This window comes from Carlito syrichta, unplaced genomic scaffold (assembly GCF_000164805.1).
Source record: "Carlito syrichta isolate Samal-C Ts95f unplaced genomic scaffold, Tarsius_syrichta-2.0.1 Scaffold304259, whole genome shotgun sequence".
Classification (NCBI taxonomy): Eukaryota; Metazoa; Chordata; class Mammalia; order Primates; family Tarsiidae; genus Carlito; species Carlito syrichta.
This window is the reverse complement of record NW_007248355.1, coordinates 1,788-25,357: the sequence shown is the minus strand read 5'-3', so window position 1 is coordinate 25,357 and position 23,570 is coordinate 1,788. Positions and strand designations below refer to the sequence as shown.

The window sequence follows — 23,570 nt, the reverse complement described above, 5'->3', positions numbered from 1 at the left end:
AAAAAAAAGGTAATCATTTTTGTCTTTGTGTCTACCTCTAGCATTCAATTTAATTAGGCATTCCCAACATATTGGAATCTATTATACATGCGGTCTCATTATCACACTGCACTGTAATCATTTATTGGTCTGTTTCTGAAACTACATCACATCCTCCTTGAAGGAAAGGACTTGGTCTGTCTTGTTTGGTGCTCTGGCTCCAGCACTGACCCAGTGCTTGGGACATAGTAGGTCCTTCATCACTACATTAAGGAGGAGACCTATAACCACTGTCTAATGGAAACATGTCACACTGTATCTTCATTCATACGATGAGTCTGTTCTCCTCCTCTGTATATTACTGGTATATGTCCCTAACTGCATATATACAAGACCCCAAAGGTATAAGTTGAACCTCCAAGACTTTCTTACTATTCAATGAGAATACTGCGATTTTCCTCTGCCTTGCATGCCCACCCGGCAGATGAGAACCTGCTCATCAACAATTTGTTTTGGTTGGTGTCATTTACTGCTTAACCCAAAATAAACCTCAATAAATGGAAAATTATTCACATAGTCTCCTTGAAACAGGGATATACAGGTCTGTTTGGTTTTATTACTTCATTAGTCTGCCAAATTCATTTGTAAATACAATTTATATCTTATCCTCTATAGTCTGGAAATTTCTAGAAAGTCAGGCTGGCCCTAGAGAAAACACTCTCTAAAATCAGCACTATATTCATAGCAGATTGTGACAGTGAAAAAGTAAATTTTCTCTGTATTCCATAAGCAGAATATCATATATCCTCAAGTAAAAGAAACTCCATGACTTCAGGTTACAATGAAAACACATGTCTAGAGGGATATTTCCTGTGGTTGCAGTGAACAAGAACCTCTAAATCAAGGACGGTTTCCAGAGGCTACTGTATACCTTCCAGAGTGGTCACCCTTCTTAATAAACAATTTGGAGATGGCCTGCTGATTAACATACTTACTTACATACTAAATTAAATTTAAAATGAAATAAATAAAATGAAGCAAGATAATATAACATGAATGTATCACAATCCAAATACTTGGGGCCATAAAGACACCAGTGTGGAAGAGGAAACTTTCCAGGCTTCTGAGAAGTCAGTACCCACGACCACCGAGTTTTGTTTATCTAGCTTTTGTGGTAGGCTGATTCTACAGGAAGACAGATGACTTACTTCACTAAAGACCATGTTTACTAAACAGCTTTCAATAACTGGTGAGGCTTTCCAGGTCTTTGGAAATAAGAGGATAGAACCTTCAGGGTTTCTCAATTCTTCCTTCCTGTTCCTTCCTAATCACACTCCCATTTACAATCACAATTTTTCAGATGACTCTTCCTGGATTACTAGAATATCCTATCTTCACTGACATTCTGTAAACTTTCCCTTCATCCAATATATGGTTTCCAGGGAAGTTTTTTTTTTAAAAGCACTGTTCATTATATCATTCTTTGGCTCAAAACCTTGTAAAAGCTCCTTGTAGCATTCATGAAAGAGTTCACCTAAATAAGCTGAGCAGTTCAGTCTCTCTGTGACCTAAGCTCCGCTTCCTTTGCCAGCTTTATTCATATTTCCATGTGTCATGTGATAGGGCATCGGTCCCCAGTCTCTGACACTCTTCCTACTTGCAATTACTTATGCAATCTGTTGCCCTTCTTTCTAGTGTGAGAATAGCCCAAGTTTCTCTAACAAAAAGAACATTAAACCTCATGGCCTCAGTACAACTAGATGTTCGTTTCCCCTCAAACAACAGTCCCAAGGGAGCTGCGTGCTCCACAGGGCTCTGCTGCCTGGGCCCATGAGACTGTAGGGACTGGGCTGGCCCATCCTGCTGCTCAGTCATCTTCTAGGATGCTTTCCTCATACGGGGTGAGACGGGCTGAGAAGACAGGGAGACATGGAAGTGTATGTCCCACCTTTTTATGGGCAAGTATCCCACCCTGAACTTGCCCTGCCTGCTCACATCCCACTGGCAATGACACTGTCATACACTCAGTGCAGGGAGGCTAGCGGTGGAGCCTGGGTTGGCAGCATGTGGCCTATCCAAACATGTGAGCAGCAGTGGTGGAAGTGAGTTCTGTTACTAAATGAAACAAGGGGACTCGTGGACAGGGTTTGTTCCTACCTCTGTGTTCTCTTTCTTCTGTTTATGCCTCTAGAAACAGTCTTGAAAGACAAACCCAAAAAACACCTCCTGCTATCCATCTTTGATCTGATCACATCTCCTTCCAGAGCTCCCTAAAGGATATCAACTTTTACTCCTCTGAAAGTCCTTAATTCTTGTTCCTACTATAGGATTTGGCACATTTTAGATATGTTGCAGTTAGCCATATACATATTGAAGATACTTTGTCAGGAAAAAATGTGGTCAAAAGGGAAAAAATATATGTGTGCTATTGACATATCTTCCTTCATTGTTTTATTTCATGTATTAAGACTGCTGAAGACAAAGCATGTGGCACTGTCCTGACCTCCCATTCTGTTTTTCTAGAAGTAACGTCCACAGGAATATGCACTCAATCATGTTGATAAGGATAACACTGCTTTATTCAGTATGCTGATCATTTATTTTCACTTATTACAAAAATAACACTTTAAAAAGCAACATATACAAATTTGATCTAGAAAAATGAGAATTTTTAGAAATTGCTTAGAAACAAAATTATTGCAAAAGAATTTCAATTAAACAAAATATTATGTTCTAAAATTTTATTAAAAATATTTCCTAATAACGATGTTTACATAAAGTGTGTCTGTGCTCTTTGTCTTTTAGTAATGATTTATCAAAAACAAACAAAAATCCTTGACTACTAGCAATAGATTGCTAGACAGTTTTAATTTATTAGGTTTATTGTTTTTCCTTTTCACGTCTGATTTCTCTGTTCCATTTGCCATCATCTCAATCACTTTTGGGGATGATATCTTCTTACTTTGGGACAACTTGCTTATGCTTTCATGAAACTACCCTCAGTTCTAGTGCGACAAAACATTTTATTTTATTTAATGATGCCTTAATGCAGACCAAATACCTATTTTACATTGTTATATATAATAGTAGATGATTTAAGTTATAGAATTTGACTGTTACAAGGTACATTTTCAAGATAGCATACCAAATTTTAAAAAGTGCCTATTTTATTGTAATATTGAACTATAAATTATGAGCAGAGTCATTTCTTTTGATTAATAACCCACTGAACAGGTATAATGAATATGTACACATTAGACTATGTTGGCAGGATGCTTAAAATATCTGAAACAATAACTATTATCAAGCTAAATTTAGAGAAATCAAAATCTTTCCAGAGATAAATATGTGATAAACAACCTTTACCTAAAATTCACAAAGCCTGTAACAGCCTCCTATTAACTTTTTTTTTTTTTACAAAAATGGAAATTTAAGTCTGTCAGTAATTTGAAATTTAAATGTGTGTAACAGCTTGGGGGAATTGTAGTAAGGATTGTCCCCAGGGTGAGATATAAACATGGAAATACTTTTTAAAGCACTCATATAAGCACCAATGCAACGTATTATCTTGAAGTTATGTTAAAGTAGAAATTAAAAATACATGCACTTACAAGACCAAGCCCACAACACATTTAATAATCATCCTCTTAAAGGCCATAAAAGGCTGTGGTTAATACTGAATACATTAAAAATATATTAATATTCTGGACTTTCTGTATACTTAAAAAAAGATACTCAGGCAAACTTTATCTTAAAAATGTAACTGCTGATTTTATTGGCAAACCCATAATAATGCATATAATCAATCTTTATGTAATTATTTTGAGTCGCAAACACAATTAATAAATCATCTTTGAAGTGTACAGCCCATAACCAGTCTACTCTGGAACCAGGCCAATGGGCCATTAATCAAAACAGGCACAAGGAGAGCAAGAGCCCAGGCTGAACAGTTAGGTAAACACAGGGCAAAGCCCATAAAACCCTATCTTGCCTTCAAACCACCAGTGTGTTTACTTTTGCAACTAAGATAAACATTATGATAAAATTAAAGTTGTGTAAGAAATGAGGTTTGCTCATGATGACCAAAGTAAATGTATAGCAATGCACACTCACTTTATGGACCCAGTTTGAGACTGAAAAAGTTTAAAGTTCAGTACCAAAAATCTGTAAGAATTAGCTATTTCAGTTTGACGATTATATCCTTCATACAAATTAAACACACACAATTTTCAAATATCTTGAGATTGAAACTAGAAAAAAAAGCAATCAATTATTAGCAATTTCTTAAGAATCAAGATATAAACATGAAAATAGGTTCTTTTTGAAAAAACAGGACGACCACTACCACATTTTAAACTGGCACAAGCAATTTCATCTCTCTCTCTCCATATTATATATATCTCAAATTAATCGACTACTTTTAATACATAGTTTTCCAAAGATATGATTTTCTTCCAATGCTATGCCATGTTGATTGCTAAATGGAAGGAGAGAAAATTTGCTGAGTTAGCACAAAAAGGGTACGGGCAATCTCATTTCCATAAAAATTACAAAGAAAGGAAATACTCCAGGTTTGAAAATTCTATAAACACAGCTTAAGCTTCCTTCCCAGGAAAATATTTACAAGAAAAAAATAAAAGTATGGGGAATATAGTGCTAAAAACAAAACAAAACAAAACAAAAACAGGACATCATATTCTTAGAGCGTCCTACTTAGCGCCTTCATACACAGACCCTCATCCGTCTAGAAAGGCAGGCCCGAGGCATTATTAACCCAATCCCTATACTTGCAAAGCTCTCAGTTCTGTCTCTACCAATTTTAATTTTAGTAATTTTGAGCAAGCATTTGAGCCTCACTGAAAGTCACCTTTATTCAGCTATTTATAAGTATGGATACAAACAGAGTCCTAATTCTCAGGATTATAGTGAGAATTATGAATTAATGGACTGGACTTCAAGTATTTAACACTGTACCTGGCATACACTAATCAAATAAGTATTTTAGTGTTATCAGAGCAGTAAAATAAGGTAGCTTAAAAGTATACTCTTTGGAATAAGGAGATCCTAGATTCAAAATCACAGATAGGATGCATATCTTTGTGCAAGTTATCTACTCTCTCTAAATTTAAGCTTCCCAAGCTATGTAATGGGTAGAGCTAAAGAGATCGTGCACGTAAAGGGCTGAGCACAAGGTCTAGGACATCCTAAATATTCCAATAAATGTCAAAAATGATCATTAATATTGATGAATAGATTTAACTAACTAATAATTTATGCAAATACAAATTGTCATTAGCAAAAATTAAAAGGCAAATGATAACTGGGAGAAAAATATTTAAGATATATGGAGTTCTTATAAAGCAATAGGAGACAAAGACCTCCACTGAAAATCAGCTAAGGTAAGAAACAGGTAATAAGCAAAAGATTAAAGATAATAACCATTAATATATTTTAATTAACAGAAGACTTTCATAATGGTTATATGTTTAAAATAAAATAAGGAGATACTAGTCATCGATGAAACAACTAAAATGGTCTGGCATGACCAAAATGAATTGGGAAACAAAGAACAAAAGGCAAGCTCTGCTTGTGGGAATATACATTGTTAGAGCTTTCTGGAGAAGTTCCAGCAGCACATAACAAACATGCCCTGTGACCTAGTAATTCCACTTTTGGCAATGTATTCTAAGGAAATAATCAATTGTATGTGCAAATGTATGTGTAAATATGTACAAAGCTCTTTGTGATAACACAAATGTGGATAAAGCCCAAATGCCCAACAGGAGACTGGCTAATGAAAATATGGAACATTTACATAATGAGATAATATAAATCTCACAAGATGCTGAAGCAACCTACTACAGTGAAAATGTTTATAACATATATTCAGTATTAATACTCAATATATACCAATAACAAAAGATGAATACGAGACATGTTTGACTTCTGCAATTACAAGAGGTGTTCAAAGTGGCTACCATTAATATCCAGACACTTCTGATTATGGCAAATTAAAAGTAATACATAGATAACATCTCTTAAACTATGTATACATTTTTTTTTGGCATCCCAGTACATCTAAGTTTAAAAACAGCAGGCTACCTCATAAACGATGTGAGTCGAGTTCTGTGAATACAGTGTGGAAGCGGGAGAGATCCCCAGGAGACTGAGTGTGTGGTCACAGGGTGGTCCTCACCAGGTAAGTGGGGTCACGAGTTTTCCACATGCTCATCCTTTTGTTTCTGTGTGCTTTCTGATTTTTCTGGAATGAGTCCATACTACTTTTTCAATGATGAAACAAATAAAATGAAATTTATTTTATTAAGAAATAAATGAATACTTTAAAAATTTTAACATTGTTAATAGAAACATAGGATAATATAAGAAGGCAAACAGGTAACTTTCTTCAAAACTACTAAAAGAAGAATCTTATTAAACGTGAACTTTTTATTTTAAAGTTTACCTGACTGTGGGGAAGTGAGCTCTTAAGGATCTTGAAAAGTCGCAGTAGACATGTAACTGGCTCAGTAGCCAGTGAAACCTGCAGTTGGTTATTATGCCTCTATACAAAGTGTCTGGATTGTGCAACTTCTTTAAGGATGATGCTGAAAGCCTCTACTACACAACCTAAGAATTGAGCTTTTCCAGGTTCAGAAAGACCACACCTTATACAAACTGTATCAGTGGCAGCAGTGCAATTCCTGCTCCCCTCAATGGAGGGCTGACAGGTGCTGCATCCTTTCCCATTCTTGCAGACACAAGGACTTGGAAAAGATCGTGCGTCGCTTTGCCATCCATCAGCTCCTCTCCTGAAATACAGCAACTACACAATTACCTCATGGGAGCACTTAAAGGCTGATTCAGAGCACACAGCCAAAACTTCTGCACTTCTTCACAGTTCAAGGAGCAACTACCATCTGTGATATCTTTTAACGTAGTGCCTCAACCTTTTTGGTATCGGGACCAGATTTGCGGAAGACAATTTTTCCATGGACCAGGGTAGAGGAATGGTTTCAGGATGATTCAAGCGTATAACATTCATTGTGCACTTTGTTTCTATTATTACTACATTGTAATATGTAATTATATAATTATACAACTCACTAGAAACAAAAATAATGGGTGGACCAGCACAGACTAAGTGTCTGACTCTGACTTAAAGCCTGCCACTATATGCAGCTGTACAATTAAGTACATCAACTTACTTACCATTCACTGATAGGCTTTTAATATGAATCTGCAAGCAATTGATTTATTATGGTCTCTGTGCAGTCAAACTTCACTGCTAGTGTGGATCTGTATTTGTAGATGCTCCCCAACTCTAGCATTACCGCCCCAGCTCTACCTCAGATCATCAGACATTAGATTTTCATAAGGAGTGCACAACCTAGATCCCTCACATGCACAGTTCACAACAGGGTTTATGCTCCTATGAAAATCGAATGCTGCCACTGTTCTGACAGAAAGCCGCTCAGGCAGTAATGCAAGTAATGGGGAGAGGCTGTAAATACAGAAGCTTTGCTCACTCTCCAGCTGTTCTCCTCCTGCTGAGTGGCCTGGCTCCTAACAGGCCACAGACCAGTACTGGTCCATGTTTGGGGGTTGGGGACCCCTGATTTAATATTTTAAGGTTGTTTTGGACAATGTGCTGGAGCTCTGTGTTTTCAGAAGACATTCATCATGCAGGATAAGGATACTAAATTATGTTTGTGACCTCTGTATGAAATGTATGAATCCATAAATTATTACTTGGTAGCCTGCAGAAACAAAGACCATATAAAAGTATCTAAAGACAACACAAGTATTTACTGGTACTTTTGGCCCACACTACTTTAATGGTTTTATACTGCAGCTGAGGTGATGCTGAACTACTCCTTTGGGGGGTATTCTGGTGTATTCTGCCACAGAAATTACCTTAGAAACTGATCATGCCACTCTCAGCAGGCCTTAGTGTTGTGGACAAGCGAAAGCTTCCTAAGTAGTGGGACTGGGAGGGCAAGGGGAGGCCCCATAGACAGCTCAAGTGTTTTTCTTGTAATCCATTTAAAATGCCTAACACTCTATAATTAGGGTTGAAATATTCTTGTATCTTAAATATCATTGATATTCAAGAATTTTGAGAGTCCATATCCCAAACTAGTACCCTGCAGAACACCAGCCCTTGGACTATCTTTTTTTGTGGGCAGAAGCAGATTGCACAAGGGTGCTATGCTTATGTATATGTGAAAAATTAAACAAGGTCAAATGAATTATTCACTGTGGAGTTCCTCAGAATATTTAAGATGTAAATTTCTGAGTTTGGGGGTAGGTGCCCACGGGACCGTGGGAACTCCGGTATGTAGCAATTTCTAAACATTTGAATGGGGTACCCTTTCTAGGGTTCCTGCCCTTTAGTTAGCTCCACAGGATGAAGTCTGCGAAGGCAACGATAAAGAATAAGCTCTAAACTCGTTGACACCTAATTTCAGTAAACATCTTGACTTCTCTTGCTCCAGCTACCCAGATCTCAAAACTGAAGATGCTTCATTCCTGCCAATCTACTTATCTCTTCCTCACACTCCAGTTTGGATGACTGCGTGTATATGGTGCATTCCTGTGTTTGACTTCCTGTCTTGGTCCCAGAGTCATCCTGATTTGACTACAACTTGGAATTAGCTCTCCTCTTGGTCACCTCTCTTGGAGTCTCAAACCCTGATCCTGAGACAAGGTTTTCATTTTTAAGTGTCTGTGAAGAGCTAACCAAGCCCTTGTTCAGATGCTAATAATCCCAAGCTCTTAAAATTAGTTTGCATTTGAGAGAGAAAAATCTACAGAAATGAGAAACAGAACACCTGGAAGAAGGAAAGCAGAATTTCTAAGTGGGGAGAAATAGGGTAAAAAAAGTTGAAGAAATGTCAAGTATCAGGCATTAATTATATCACTTAATTTGAGTATTTTGTTGGTTGGTTAATTTTGTTGGTTGGTTAATTTTATTACCTGACTTCTAAAGTCAGTACGTCTGGAAAATTGACTCGCTTAAGCTATATAATAATGAACAGATTAATTAGTAAGTTTGCTAGACTAATCCAACTAGCCTGCCTGGCCGCAAGTGACTTTAGGGCATACTTATAGAATGCTATTAATAGGCTTCTACTTACTGGTATGAACAGAGTTGGGCCTATTTGTATAGCAGTCCCCCCATTTCCCATGCTTTATATATTCCAAGACCCCCAGTGGGTGCCTGAAACTATAAATAGTATAGAACCCTCTATATTAACAAGGTCTATGAACTTACGACAACTATGTTTTGAACCTATGAACACTATCTATTGAACACTATGTTTTCTTCAATCTGATAACCGAGATGGCTCTTAAGTGACTACTAACAGGTGGGTAGTGCCTTCAGGGTGAGTAGACTAGACAAAGGCAGGATTCACATCCCAGGCAGGATGGAGAGGGGTAGTGTGAAATTTTATCATGCTACTCATAAAAATGTACAATTTAAAACTTATGAATTGTTTGTTTCTAGAATTTTCCATTTAATAATTTCAGGCTGCAGTTGATTGTGGGTAGCTGAAACCACAGAAAGCAAATAAGGGGTATTAGTGCATTAGCTGTTGTAGGGTGTTAGAAGAAATAATAAGGGTCCTGAATTTGAAGATATTTAAATGAAAAATTCTTCCTTGGTGATCATGTTGCAAATAAATCGTGACTTTACTAAAATGTTAAGCTGGGTGCCTACTAAAGCCAATATAGTGCTATTTTATTTATACACATTTATAGAAAGTAATTTTACAATGTTCTTGTTTATACCCTGGATGTCACCTGATGATAGTATTAAGGCACAGTATATAAATATGAAAGTAATTTCACAATGTCTGCAGTCTTTGTTAGCTGGTTCATTTTAATATATAGAATTAAAAAGATATACCAAACAGCTCTACAAATCCCAACTTCAAGTGACACAAGATAGTAAGCAGCAAGGAATGTGCAGCATATGGTTATGTTGAATAATAACTCCTAGTGTTGATGCTTGTTGACAGAATGGATGAGTACTCCCCAAGTGTAATCATACTGTGTGGATCAGTCACACTAATTTTCTAAATGAATATTTATCAATATATACTAGATTCAAGGATTTCAGAGTCTTGGTAAAAGCGGGAAATCATCAAAGATCTAAAAATATTCCCCTCAAAAGCATTCATATTTACTCCAAACAGGCAAAATGGCAGTGCAGTTCTGCACCTCAGTACTGCTAACACAGGTCAATTTAATCCCTGTGAGCTTGCTACATAAGTTTCAGTATGTTTTCAATTTTCCTGTGTTTCAAAAGGAAAGTTTTATTATTAGGAATCCAACATTGGATAACACTAAGCAGTTTAAAAATACAGTAAAAAAGAAAAGAAAAAGGAACTAAGTACAATTGTATTAGATAATTTTAGGACATTAGATCTAAAAAGATGCAATACTGAGCCAAACACCATCATTTTGTAGTCAATTTGGCCATTTGATAGCTCTTAACAAGTGTTAAAAAGAAACATCAAAAAGTAGGAAATACATAAAAAAGTCCTCTTGAGGTGAGAGGAACGGGGTTGCTGTCATACCCATGAGGAAAACTGAGTTCTGAACACAGCCACACAACTTGCCATCTCCTGCTTCTCCTCCTGGCTGCCTCCGCTCCCATCACATGAACATGTCTGCCTGGCAGGGCTTCCAGGCTGCTCTTCTGCCCACACACCGTGCTCTCCTTACACCTCTACCACACTCCTCTTCACCTTTGCAATTATCGCCCAGTGGAGCTTCATCAAGCCATATCCTCTTTGCCATGTTTCCCTGAATCCTGAGCTCCTTCAGAAGCTGAAGACTGCCATGTCTATGTGACACCATGACTCATGCTTGCCTTCTCTCATATGGACAAAACCAAACGAGATCAGGGTGTGAGTCTAGTTTGCTTAGCAGTGGGAAGGAGGCCATGGCCAGGACTCTAGTTCTCAACAGTGTTTGCTGTGCATCTCGGTAGTCAGTGTGACACTACATGATGGACCTACTAAGGGAGCAGAGGTAACTGAGAGGCCATAGTGGGAGGAACCCAGGTAAGAACATTGTGAGGGCCTGAGAGATGTGTTTGAAAGCCTGCCGAAACTTAGAATTGAAAGGCCAGGCCCAGTGACTCACACCTGTAATCCCTGCACTTGGGGAAGCCAAGGCTGGAGGATTAAGCCCATGAGTTTAAGATCAGCATAGGCGAAGACCCCATCTCTACAAAAAATCAGGCTGATGTGGTAGCACACACCTGTAGTCCCAGCCACTTGCTGTGGTGAGCCATGATAATGCTGCTACACTCCAGCCTGGGTGACAAAGTAAGATCCTGGCTCAGAAAAAAAAAAAGAAAGAACAAACGAATGAACGAACATAATAAATGAAGTCAGGCATCCCAGATGAATATAATGAGATAGAAAGGTTAATATGCTGTGGTGATGTGAACCACAAAATCAAAATTTTCTGTGCATGGCTGTCTTCCTCACTAAGAGAAGTAAACAAAATTGTGTAATCCATTCATTCTCAGTTCATGTTTTTAGTTAAACACGGCTAAAAGAAGACAAGGAACATGAATGTGACAGAATATCTTTGTTCACATGCATACAAATTCTTTACTTAAAGTGTTTGAATGTCAGAAACTTGAAAATGGTCATCAAAAAGTTATTTCTAATGCATGTACTCAGAAAATATACTTAAGGAGATAGCTATTCAAATAGTTCATGTACTATTAGCAGGCGATACTTTCTTTAGTACAGTAGACTGAGGAAAGACAACATGTACTCAGTTTCATAAATAGTAGTAACTAGTTAATGCTGAACCAATAGTTTAATTTGTAAGATAATGATAATAACACAATAGTAATAATTAAACTGGTTTCAGACTAAATCTGGCAAGTTGAAATAACTCATCCATGTAAAGACAACCTCTTTTTCTCTTTTATGAACACTGGAGAGTATGTCATCCATTAATCCAACCAAATAATTGTTTAAGTAAAGATCAGTCACTAGCTCTGTGACCTTTGATAAGGTACTTAAGTTCTGTGTACAATAAGTTTTTGACATTATCTAACAGTCAAATATCTCCATAGTAAATGGTCAATATCTCCATAGTAAATAGTTTCCAGTTAATATGGTATCATTATTTTTAAAGTAAACTTAGAGATTTAAAAATTACATCTATCTAGAGTCACAAAATATTTTTAAGACATTTAGAAGTGGCATTGTTTTAGGACTTCCAAAACACATATTGGAATATTTGATGATAAAAGCTATGACTATTATAAATGCATTTTTCACTTACTGATTTTGTTAATAGCTTTTTCTTATATGGGTAGAGAATAATTCTTTTCTTTTAAGAAATAAATTTTACTTTATAAGCCCGATTGTGGAGTCTGGTCTGGAGGTATGGTAGGATGGAGACATAGGAAACCTGGGACATCCTGGAAGCTCCAGGAGGAGCTAAGAGGGTTGGATAGAGACACAAGACAGATCTGGGGATCCTGGAAACACCAGGAGGCACTAAGAGGGCAGGAAAGAGACATGGAACAGACATGGGGCATCCTGGAAGCACTAGGAGGAGCGGAGGGTCAGAGAGAGAAACAGGACAGACCTGGGTTATCCCGGAAGCACCAAGAGGAGCTAAGGGGGTCAGATGGAGACATGAGACAGACCCAGGCATCGTGGAGGCACCAACTCTCAAATAAAACATTGGCTATGCTGCTCTGGAAAAATAACTCTATCTTTCTGAGACTTGGTTGCTTTTCATCTGTAGAAAGTGTAGAGTTTATGTGAGATTGAAATGAGAATTAAATAATATATAAAGCACGTATCATAATATTATTTCTGTATCTTTCTCTACTCCTATACCTTGTCACTATAATATTGACATAGGAACACAATAAGTGCTTGACTAAATTTAAAAATTACTATGATTTTATTTTATAGAGAAGTATTTTTAAGAATTAAAATAACTAGTTTTTTAAAAGAATATAAAATAATCTATGATATTTAAAAAGTACTAAGGATTTTATATTTTAAAATACCTATAAATACTTAAATTTAAAAGATAGTTTTCTCTTGGCTAGATATTTTATATTCTAATTGCTTCACGAATTTAAATTGATAATAGCTAATAAATGTGTAAGTAACGTATTACTAAATCACATTCATATTTTGAAAGTGGTTTATAAAGGTATAATGGAATTATAAATGTCAGGAGAGATTTTACAGATCTAATGTAATCCTCTATGGAAAGTCCTGGAGGCAGAAAAGCTAAGTTAAATCATTGTACCTATGGTCACTCCTTCCCTCACTTCTGTTTGTTCTTAAGATGTAGAGCTAGACATACCAAACAGAAGAAGCACATGTGAGATTTCCAGTGGGACTGTTGGAGGGGCCTGAGGTTACAGAATCTGCCAAAGAAGGACACCAGGAACTGTGGAGTCTGGAGGCAGGGGCTGGTGTCTTTCCCACAATTGCAAAGCACTCACATGTGTGTCTGCCTGGAAGACTACAGCTAGAGTGTTGCCCTAAGTGATGTGTATGTTATTGATGACAAGCTATCAGAGGAAAAAATGTGCTTTGAAGGCAGCAAAATAGGTAGTAGTTTTAATTTTAAAATATGAAATAAGAGATAAGCAGTACTTGAGAATATCTTATTCTAAGGTTTTTTTTTAGAGTTAAAGGTCTATTTTTGCTTGTTTTATAGAAGCTTCTACTTTTTTGATAAGAAGAACTGGGGAAATGAACTAGTATTTAACATTGTTAAGAGCCATAAAATTTCAGTCTCCTGTATTCAAAATGGAAAGAAAATCCTAAATTTTAAAAATAACAACAAAGTGTGTAATTTAACATTTTGTTTTACCTGGGCAAAGGAGGAGGAATTATAAAGCACGGTATCAGCCACTTAGTAACTGACTGATGCATGCTAAACCAAATTTCTTCTAATCTTTACACTCATCCTGACATCGAACACGTGTTTTTCATTTCTACTTAGGAGCAGTCTTGCTTTATGGTTCTACAATGATACTATTAGCACACAAAGTCGGTAAGGTTTACGTCAACTATTAAAAGAGTGAAAGCATACAAAATAAACATTGACATAATCATCTAAACAAGAAAAAGGAACATAATGTTAATTGTATGTATACATGTGGAAGCAAACATACTGCCTTTATTTAAAAGCTGAATAATAATTATTTAGTCCTGGCTTAGAGCTAGACTCCTTCAGCCCTGCACCATGCCTACTGGAAACCTGCTCAGTAATGCAGTGAACTCAGAAATGTCAGAACCCCCAAACCTCACTCCCAGTTCACACTCAGGAATCATCAGCACCCCCAGACCTCACCCCCAGTTCACAGTTGGGAAACATCGGCATCCCCAAACTTAGAAGAAATTTGGTTTAGCATGCCTCAGTTCACACTTGTGAAATGTCACCACTCCTAACCTCATTCACAGTTTACACTCATGAAATGTCAGCACCCCAAAATCTCACCCCCAGTTCACACTCAGAGGGAAATCACCAAGATGCAGCTCTCCAACACGAAGCCACATCCAGAAATCTCCATCAAACAAAACAATCAGACCACATGTTCCCTGGGTACATGGGCATCTCTACTTTCCACACTCCTAACTCTCCACAGGATCAATATCATGCCAGCACACACCGATCCTCATTCCTCACTTGTTCATTGACCAACTGGATGGAGCACAGAGTGTTCTGAATATTTTAGATTGCTTGTAATTATATTCTTTCCCATTTTAATCCATAGGGATAGCTTAGCTATTCCAATGTTTGTCAACTGGAAATCTTTTTTTTTGGTTCATTACTGACAAGAGCTCATACTTTGCCTTGAACTGTGACCTCGAACAAGGGGTCATGAGATAATGAACAAATTCCAATAGTAAACTCAAGCCAGTAGGAGTTTAGTGCATGGTGGGTTTTCACGTGTTGTCTAAAGACATTAAGGATGTAGCATAGTACAGAGATGGCATTTTCAGACAAGGAGATTACACCGAATGTGGAGAGAATGAAGCTCCTATGATAAACATCCACTGTTAACTGTACAACACTTATTTTTATGCTATAAACTAAAACATGTTCCTGCTGGGCAGTGGTTTGCTGAGGGTGTGGACTGGCCTCAGCCTTCCTGTCCTTCTTGTCTATATCAGAAGGTGAGTGATGTCTGATCTCAGGACACCTTTACACTTCAAAAAATTCCTGAAGGTCTCAAGAGTTTTGGGCCTACATTTTGGTTCATGTGAACTCTATCTGCCTTATTCAAAATTAAACCTCATATAATTTAAGAATATTCATTAATTCATTTAAAAATAACACAAATTCAGGAGATGATAACACAAATAACATATTTTTATGAAACATATTTTTCAAACAAAAAGTCTTGTGAGGGCCATTGTTCTGTACTGCAAATCGTTTGATGGCTGATTTGACTGAAGACAGTAAGCTTTTCACTAACTTCTGCATCAATCAGCTGTGACATGCTCATACCTGTGGGACATGAAGAAAGTCCCACCACACAGGTATGGAACCAAAGAGAGAAGACCTGTAGGCCCAAAGTACCTCAGGAAATGCTGGGGGCCTCATTCCATGCTCTGAAAACCACAGGACTATCACACCATCTGCTGAAAGGTCATCGTTCAATATTTGCTAAACTAACAAAACATTTAGAGAAAAAAATAAACTCTTGGAGCATATGTACACATATCTAAACACACAGATGATTTGCACATTCATTTTGGATTCAACTGATAATATTTTTTATAAATGCTCGTTTTGCTGAAATGAAATGCTAATTACTCTTTACAACTTAATTGGAGTGTGGATTGGTGGAAGGCAGTCAGAATCAAATAGTGAAAACAATAAAAATAAAATGTATAATGCCAACATTTGATAGAAATAAACAGATAATTAGGAAGAGATATTTCACTAGAAAAAATACCAGGCATAATCAAATCAAGTGGCTAATTCTGAGTCTTTTTTAAGCAGTAAATTAGATTGAAACACTTTACTGAATACAAGTTGGATCCTAGTATTTTTAGAATCATACATACCATTTCCAACTAATGTATAAAAATTACAAGAAAAAAAATTTTGCCTACATTTTTAGCATTTCTGCCCTAAATATTAATAGGAATTAACCAAATATGGGAGAAAATATATTGATTCAAACATTTTACAACTTTTAAAATCATAATTTTTGTTCTTAAAAATACCTTTCAGTAAATTCAGAAATGAAAATATAATTTTTAAGATTACACATTAGAGTTTTAAACACACCATCTCACTATTTGGGAAGGGATGAAAGGACTCACATTTCCTTGCCTGGAAGCTGCTGCCTCTGAGAAGCCATCTTAGGACCCTGAGAAGCCATCTTGGGTTCTGTCCCAAGGTTTCTCATCATTCGCTGCCTCCTCTTTCTACTTGGTGCAATGTCAGTGACGTCAAGACTCGGAATAATGGAATCATCTTTACTTGAAGTGGCTAAAATAAAATGAGATAAGATTATGATCCAACAAATTATGCACAAAACTTGTGAGTGAAGTATCAACTTGCTGCTTTGACATAAGATGACAATTGAAATACTGCAGAACGATTCTCCCAAACCTTTATGCAGATTTGCCGATGGTGTGGAGTGCTTTACTGCCAACATAAAACACAACATATATTGTACACAGGGAGCAAATTGATCACAATGGCCCTTGGCTATCCCAGACAACAGTCTTTCCAAATGCATTACTAGTACCATTTAATCTCTTGTTGCTAGAACTGCATGGAGGCCTTGAAGATGCCTCCAAGTAGTGTTTGGAAGAGAAAAGAAATACTGTGGGAATGATATGAATGAAGTTGATATTAAACAGTAATTATTACCTGGAATGGGAACTTCTGTTAATAACTCAGAGAGAATATCATAGACTTAAAAAAAAAAAATCTGGCTGGATGTGGTGGCTCATGCCTGTAATCCCAGCACTTTGGGAGGCTGAGGAAGGAGGACTGCTTGAGCCCAGGAGTTCAAGACCAGCCTGGGTGACATAGCAAGGCCTCATCTCTACAAAAGATCACAAGATTTAGCCAGGTATGGTGGTGCACCTGTAGTTCTAGCTACTTGGGAAGCTGAGGTGAGAGGAACACCTGAGCCCAGGAGGTTGAGGCTGTGGTAAGCCGTGATTATACCACTGCACTCCAGCCTGGGTGACAGAGTGAGACTTTGACTCAAAAGAATAGAAAAGAAAAGAAAAAATCTAAGAAAATAGTAACATAGCTTGAATGTGCCTAAACCACTAAGCTATTCCTCAAAGTATTTGATACATGTGAATAGAAGCAACAGTAGAAACATACTTGGTTCGTGTCCCTTTATTCTTTATTAATGAGTTAGATCCAAAAAGCTTTAGTGGAGTTCAGAATATTCATTCCTTCATATGAAACATGGTATATAAGGGAACCGCAAAAAACCCAGAATTATTTTTTGAAGGGCGGGCTCCTTGTAGTATGTAAGTGTTCTAGGACTCCATCAGCATCCACCTAGCATTCTTGTGAGGGGTTGCATTCGACCTCAGTTAATTTTTTGTTGAGGTTTTTCAGTGTGTTTGCCCATTTCATCATGGGTGATTTACAAGCACAGCTGCCCACATCACGCTGAGTATTCAGCAATTTTTGACTAAAATGGCATGACACCTATACCCCATCTCCCTGTTTACTGGATCTTACCCTGAGCACTTTTTTTTTCTTTGTTTCCCTGGCTGAAAAAAGTCCTCAAAGGGAAATGTTTTGCCAGTGCAAAAAAGGTGAAATAAAAAATGGCAGAAGCACTAGAAGGCATCAAAATTGCTCAAAGCTATCTTGAACCATGTGGAAAAGTGTCTCAATAGGTATACTGTTTCAAATGGACAGTACTTTGAAGGTGACTGAAGTTTAAATACATAAGAATAAATACACAATTTTTAATAAATAAATTCCAGTTTGGGGGATTTTCCTCATATTCTGCTATAATGCATGTTTCTGTAAAAGAAAAGAGGTCCTTTGCACTGGAAAATAAAGCAATGATATTAATATAGTTTGGATTTTGTGATGCTCTTGGGTCATATGATTTTTTTCTCAGCATGGCAACATTTAAAACTGATGAGGGCAAACTTTCATTCTAACCAAAGAGAGAGCTTCAGCAAGTACAAAGAGAGGAGGTGGAAATGGGCTGAGAACCCTGTACAATGTCTGCTCTTTCAGCACAAGCAGGAGCTAGCATGGCAGCGCCGAGGAGTCAAGGGCACTGGACTTCTCGAAGGTGAATTCTCTGTTGAAGTCCTGATGACGGTTGAACAGGTTGTGAAAGCATTTCTCCCAGCATCTTAAATGAGATTTTGAATTTTGATGAAAGTACTGGAATCACACACATTCAATAACTCTGGCGTCCTCCCTCTAGTGGGCAGGTAATACAGGTTAGCTGCCCATGATGCTGCCCCAGGCGTTCCTGGAGAGTGGATGGAGCTTGGACTGTCATCAGGGCTGTTACCAGAAACCTAACCATAACAGTGACAAAACTGCATGGATTTGGAATGTTCTGTACAAATCTTATATTTTTCCCCCACGAGTCCCACTATTTTTAGTGTGTACTTCCACAGTGTGAGTGGTTTTTCAGATACACACACATCACGTTCCAGCAGGACAGTCTGTGTGGGGAGATCTAGCTGTGCAGTCATGTTTACTTGGGCTTTCTGGGATCACCCGGACACTCTTGATCACTTTCTCAAAACTCCTCTCTAAATTTTTTTTCTTAATGATAACAACTATTTTTCAGAACTTATGTGTTGGGCATTTTGCATGGGTTTTACATGGATTATCTTATTAAGCCTTAAAATAACTTTGTAAAGTACTTACTATTAATGGTACCACTTTCGTTTTATTTATGAGGGACCTGAGGTTTCAGCGAGGTTGTGACTTGCTCGAATCATACAGTTTAGCTCTTATAGTTTAGCATGATGACAATTAACACATTTCTCCCTAGTGGGTAAATTATTCTGTGTTCGAATATTAATTAAATGCCCATTAAGGCATATTTTACTTTCCAAAACTGTTTCAGTTTTAGGAAATATAGTTCCACCAGACTTCTCATAAATTATTTTATTAATCTCTAAAAATGTATTGGAAGTATAGAAGGATAAATAAGAAAGGAAGTTTTTCTTACCAAATTCAAATGGAATGATTTCCCAATTTTTACTAAGCTTTGAGATGACTAAGTAAGGTACAGGTACAGGCTTGTGTATGAACAAAACTCGCAAAAGTATTAGAGGGAGAGGATATTTCCATTATAGGTAGACTTGCAAAATGGAGGGTTATATTTAATGTCACGGAGAATATCTAGAAAGAAAGAATACTGAATTTAAACTAAAATGTAAGGTTGCTCAGGTGGGTCAAAAAATGGAAAAAAATAAAATATAAGGTAAAATTTTAAAAAATAAAGTAACCAAAATGTTTTGTGATTCATTTCAAAACTCTAAATGATGCTTACCAACTGTCAACCAAAAAGGGTCTTCTGTTGTAAAATGGTTGCACCAGTTGTTACAGTGTCTGCCAATTACTTTAAAATACGATGTGACTCAAGGTGTACTGGTTAGGGTGAGCTACGACTCAGGTGTTTCCAGTCACCAATCAGACATTCATAGACTAGAAGCAAGTTGATAGGATTAAAATCCACACTCTTGATGGGGCTACCATATATACTTTTTTGTTCATATTAGTCATAACTGATGATGTACTCATTAGTATACTAAATGACAAAGTGTGTGCACACTGGTGAAAACAAGGTGTGTGAACTAACTTGATGAATATTGCAAATGAACTTCCATGAGTGAAATTAAAAGTACTAGAGATATACAGATTAGCTAAAATATTTTAAAGACATGCCCTATCATTTTATAAACAAGGTCTAAAAACCCAAAAGACCTTTGTGTGCTCAGAGGTGCTGTCAGATGCCAAATCTCCAAGTGGTTCTGCATCTAGCTGGGACTCTGGACAGTCATGATTGCTCGATGCCAGCGTGAACTATCATTCTTGCCTGGGAATCTTTATATTTGCCATATGTGAATCTTTGCTGAAGGTGGTAACTGGGACACCTAGAAGGACAGAGAGCTTGGAATTCCTTAAAATTCGTATGACAGGTTCATGAATTATTTTGTGCTTAAAAGTAATTAATAATTGTATGTGTGGCAAAATTGAATCTGAAATTGGTATTTATTACTATTATTGCCCTGAAACAAAATCATGGGGGAAGCATGGCAACTCTAATGCTATCATGGAGAAGCTGAAGCTGTGTACAAGTGGGGACCCCCTAAAAACTGGAATTTATTTTTTAAAAACCGTGTATTTAATCTTACATGTTTGAATTTCAGTCACCTCCAAAGTACTCTCCGTCTGATGCGAAACACCTCTCGAGATGCTTTTTCCAGTGCTCAGAACAGTTTTTGAACTCATTTGGATTCCTTTCAGTGTTTCTGCCATTTTTGGTTTCAACTCTTCCACATCAGCAAAATGCTTCTCTTACACCTTTGTTTATCCAATGAAACAACAACAAAAAAAACCCATTGCTCAGTGTGAGACTAGGTGAATGGGGCACAGGGGCCATATTGTCTTTTGGTCAAAAACTCCTGAACACTTAACGCTGTGTGGGCAGGTGCATTTTCATGGTGGAAGAGCCAGTCACCTGTTTGCCACAACTTGGGACATTTCTTCTGCAAACTGTGATGCAATCTCCTCAAAACTTACAGATAAAAACTTTGGCTGACCATTTGATCCAGAGGAACAAATTCTGAGAATACTACAAATGGCCCACCTGCCAAAAGATACCTTTGGGGATTTTTTGGTCCCCACTGGTATAAATAAGTACGCTGGCTGTTCACCACTATGTTACAACTCGTTCCTCTTGAGAATTCCAGGGCAGTCTTTCTTTTTTATTTTATTTTAAAGATGTGGGGAACAATTCAGGATTAGGTATACAAATGTCATTGTACAGATAAAGTTTGGGCCTCACTTTGGACCCCACTTCACCTGATTTGAGATCAGGCACCCTTATTGATGAAGCCTTACTATAAAACTGGATGAGGAAAGGCTTGCTGGGTAAGCGGACACCTCATTGGTTTGCATTTGCACCACAGGAAGCAGTGTTTCCTCAGTTGTTCGCACATATAACAGCAAATTGTATTGTAATTGATTATCTTACTCTAAAATGAAGTTTTGAAATCTATCCAGCCTTTGACAGAAGGGGAAAAAATGCCATTCTATCTTTCCCTCTCCACCCTGCAATGCCAGAAACCAGGCAGAAGAGGCATGACTCCAGCACCTGGTGCCAAGGTATTAAATCGCTCATCCAGAACATTTCCAGATTTCCACCTGTCTTCTTTTGTCCTTTCACTGTGATGATGTTTGGTCTTCTCACTCCCTGAGGTCTGGATGCTACACACCACATGTCTGTGCTGACACTGGCTCCCTTGAACAATGATTGTGGATCTCCAAAGAAGCAGTGCTGCTTCACACACAGCAGAAGGAACTGAACTGTATCAACAAGAGGGCAGAGTAAGGACTTTCCAGATGCCTGTACTATTTACAGTCTAAAATGTCTATAAGGGCAACTATTCAAGTTTTCACCTTCAAGACTTGCAACATGCTTTTAAGGAAAAACACCAATCTATATTCAGGTGACTGTAAGGTCGGAGGTACTGGAGGGCGGGGCGGGCCTTGCCTCAACAAGGTGGCTCCAACCCAAACCAGGAGAACAATGGGCAAAAGTGAGCCAGCAAAAAAAATGAGTGACCGGAACTAAGACTCCAGCCACAAAGCCAACCAGTGCCTATTATAGCAACTCTAGCAACCCTGTTCAGCCAATCGCCAGCAGATGTGACAGCTGTCCCAACCAGTGATTGCTCTCCCCAATCCCCTCACAGTTTTCTCAGTGTGCCCTTTATAAACCCATCGCCCATCTTGCTGGGTGCGACTTCTCCGGCCCACAGCTACGTGGGCCGGGTGAACTTCACCCGGGGTTACGCTAAAAAATTTTTCTTGGCTCCTTTGTTGCCGTTTCGCCTGGTCTGGTTTCATTTACCTTACATTTGGTGCTGAAACCCGGGAGGAAGGTGCGGGGCCCCAGCGGGCTCCCCCCTCTTCTCCCGATCTGGGACCTCTCTCGGGAACAGGACCTGGCTCCAGGACCTCAGACAACACGGTGAGTCCCTCGCTTTCCCTGACTTCTCCTCCTACCCTCCGGGGTGCCCAGTCCGAAATCACAGCTGCATCTGGGTTCACCCCTCCGGCATGGTGCCTTTGGCTCCGGTGTAGTGGAGACATCCCTATCTCCAGATCACCAACCCTATAAAAGGAAGCGGATCTTCCTTGTCCCTATTCTGAGTGGGTCTGGGACGTTGAACTCACTTGTTTAGGGACCCGGGAAAGGAGGTTGCAGCTATGGAAAACCAGCCTTCTAAAACTGAGGCTCAAACCCCCTTGCAGTGTCTCCTATCTAATCTGGCTACTCTGGGGTTGTCCGAGAATATTCATAAACTGAAGCTAATCTTCCTTTTCTCCCAGGCCTGGCCCCAATATCCTCTGGACAATCAGTCTCGCTGGCCCCCTGAGGGAACTTTCAATTTTGGCCTCCTCACCGATCTCAGTAATTACTGTCACCAGACTGGGAAATGGTCCGAGGTCCCCTATATCCAGGCCTTTTGGGCATTGCGCTCCTGCCCAGACCTCTGCGTAAGATGTTCCTCGGTCCAGGTCCTCCTGGCCAAATCCCCTGATAGGGGCTATCAGCTTCTCCCTGTATCGGAATCTTCCTTTGCAGATCCTCCAGAGGACCTTGGCCTTCTCCCTCCGGCTCCTACTCCTCCTTCTCCTCCCCTCCCGTCCGCCTCTTCTCAACTGTCTGCTCTTTTCCAACCTCCTCCTTATCTGACCTCCTGTGCCCAGACTTCTTCCACTCAGGTCCCGCTGGTGTCTGCTCCTGCCTCACTTCTCTTCTTGCCCCTCCTATATCCGACTCTTCCTTCCAGCTCGCCATCTCTAATTCCTTTGTCCTCAGCTCCAGTCGTTCGGGATTTGGTCAGCTCCCCTCCCCCATCCACTTCCGTCCCTGTCATGGAGGGACCGCCTTCCTCCTCCAGTCCTGTTGACGTCACACCTGACTCCTCTGTTTCTGGCTCTGCCCCAGCCACCCACAAGCTGTTCCCTCCTCTTCTGTCATCACCGCCATCTTGCCCTCCTCCCACCTCATTCCCTACTCTCACCCCGCCACCATCTTACAATCCTACGCTGCCCTCTAAGTGGACCAGCCCTCCAGTTACCAGGTCCTGGGCCCAGTTACTGGCCCCTCTCTGGGAGGTGGCAGGTGCTGAGGGACTGGTTCGGGTACATGTTCCCTTCTCCCTGGGGGACCTATCTCAGATTGAAAAGCGCCTAGGCTCCTACTCTGCCAACCCAACTGCCTACACCAAGGAGTTTCGATACCTCAGTCAGGCATACGGCCTCACGTGGCATGACCTCCATGTGATCTTTTTTTTTTTTTTTTGAGTTGG

General features: G+C 38.8%; 1 long non-coding RNA gene across 1 annotated transcript in view; it reads right to left on the bottom strand.

The window, feature by feature from the left end:
• Positions 1-16,491, bottom strand: part of LOC110595773 — an 89,020-nt gene extending 72,529 nt beyond the window's left edge. The window contains exon 1 of the long non-coding RNA XR_002482051.1: positions 16,329-16,491. This is a non-coding gene — a long non-coding RNA (uncharacterized LOC110595773). The remainder of the gene's footprint in view (positions 1-16,328) is intronic.
• Between the last annotated feature and the right edge of the window lie 7,079 nt (positions 16,492-23,570).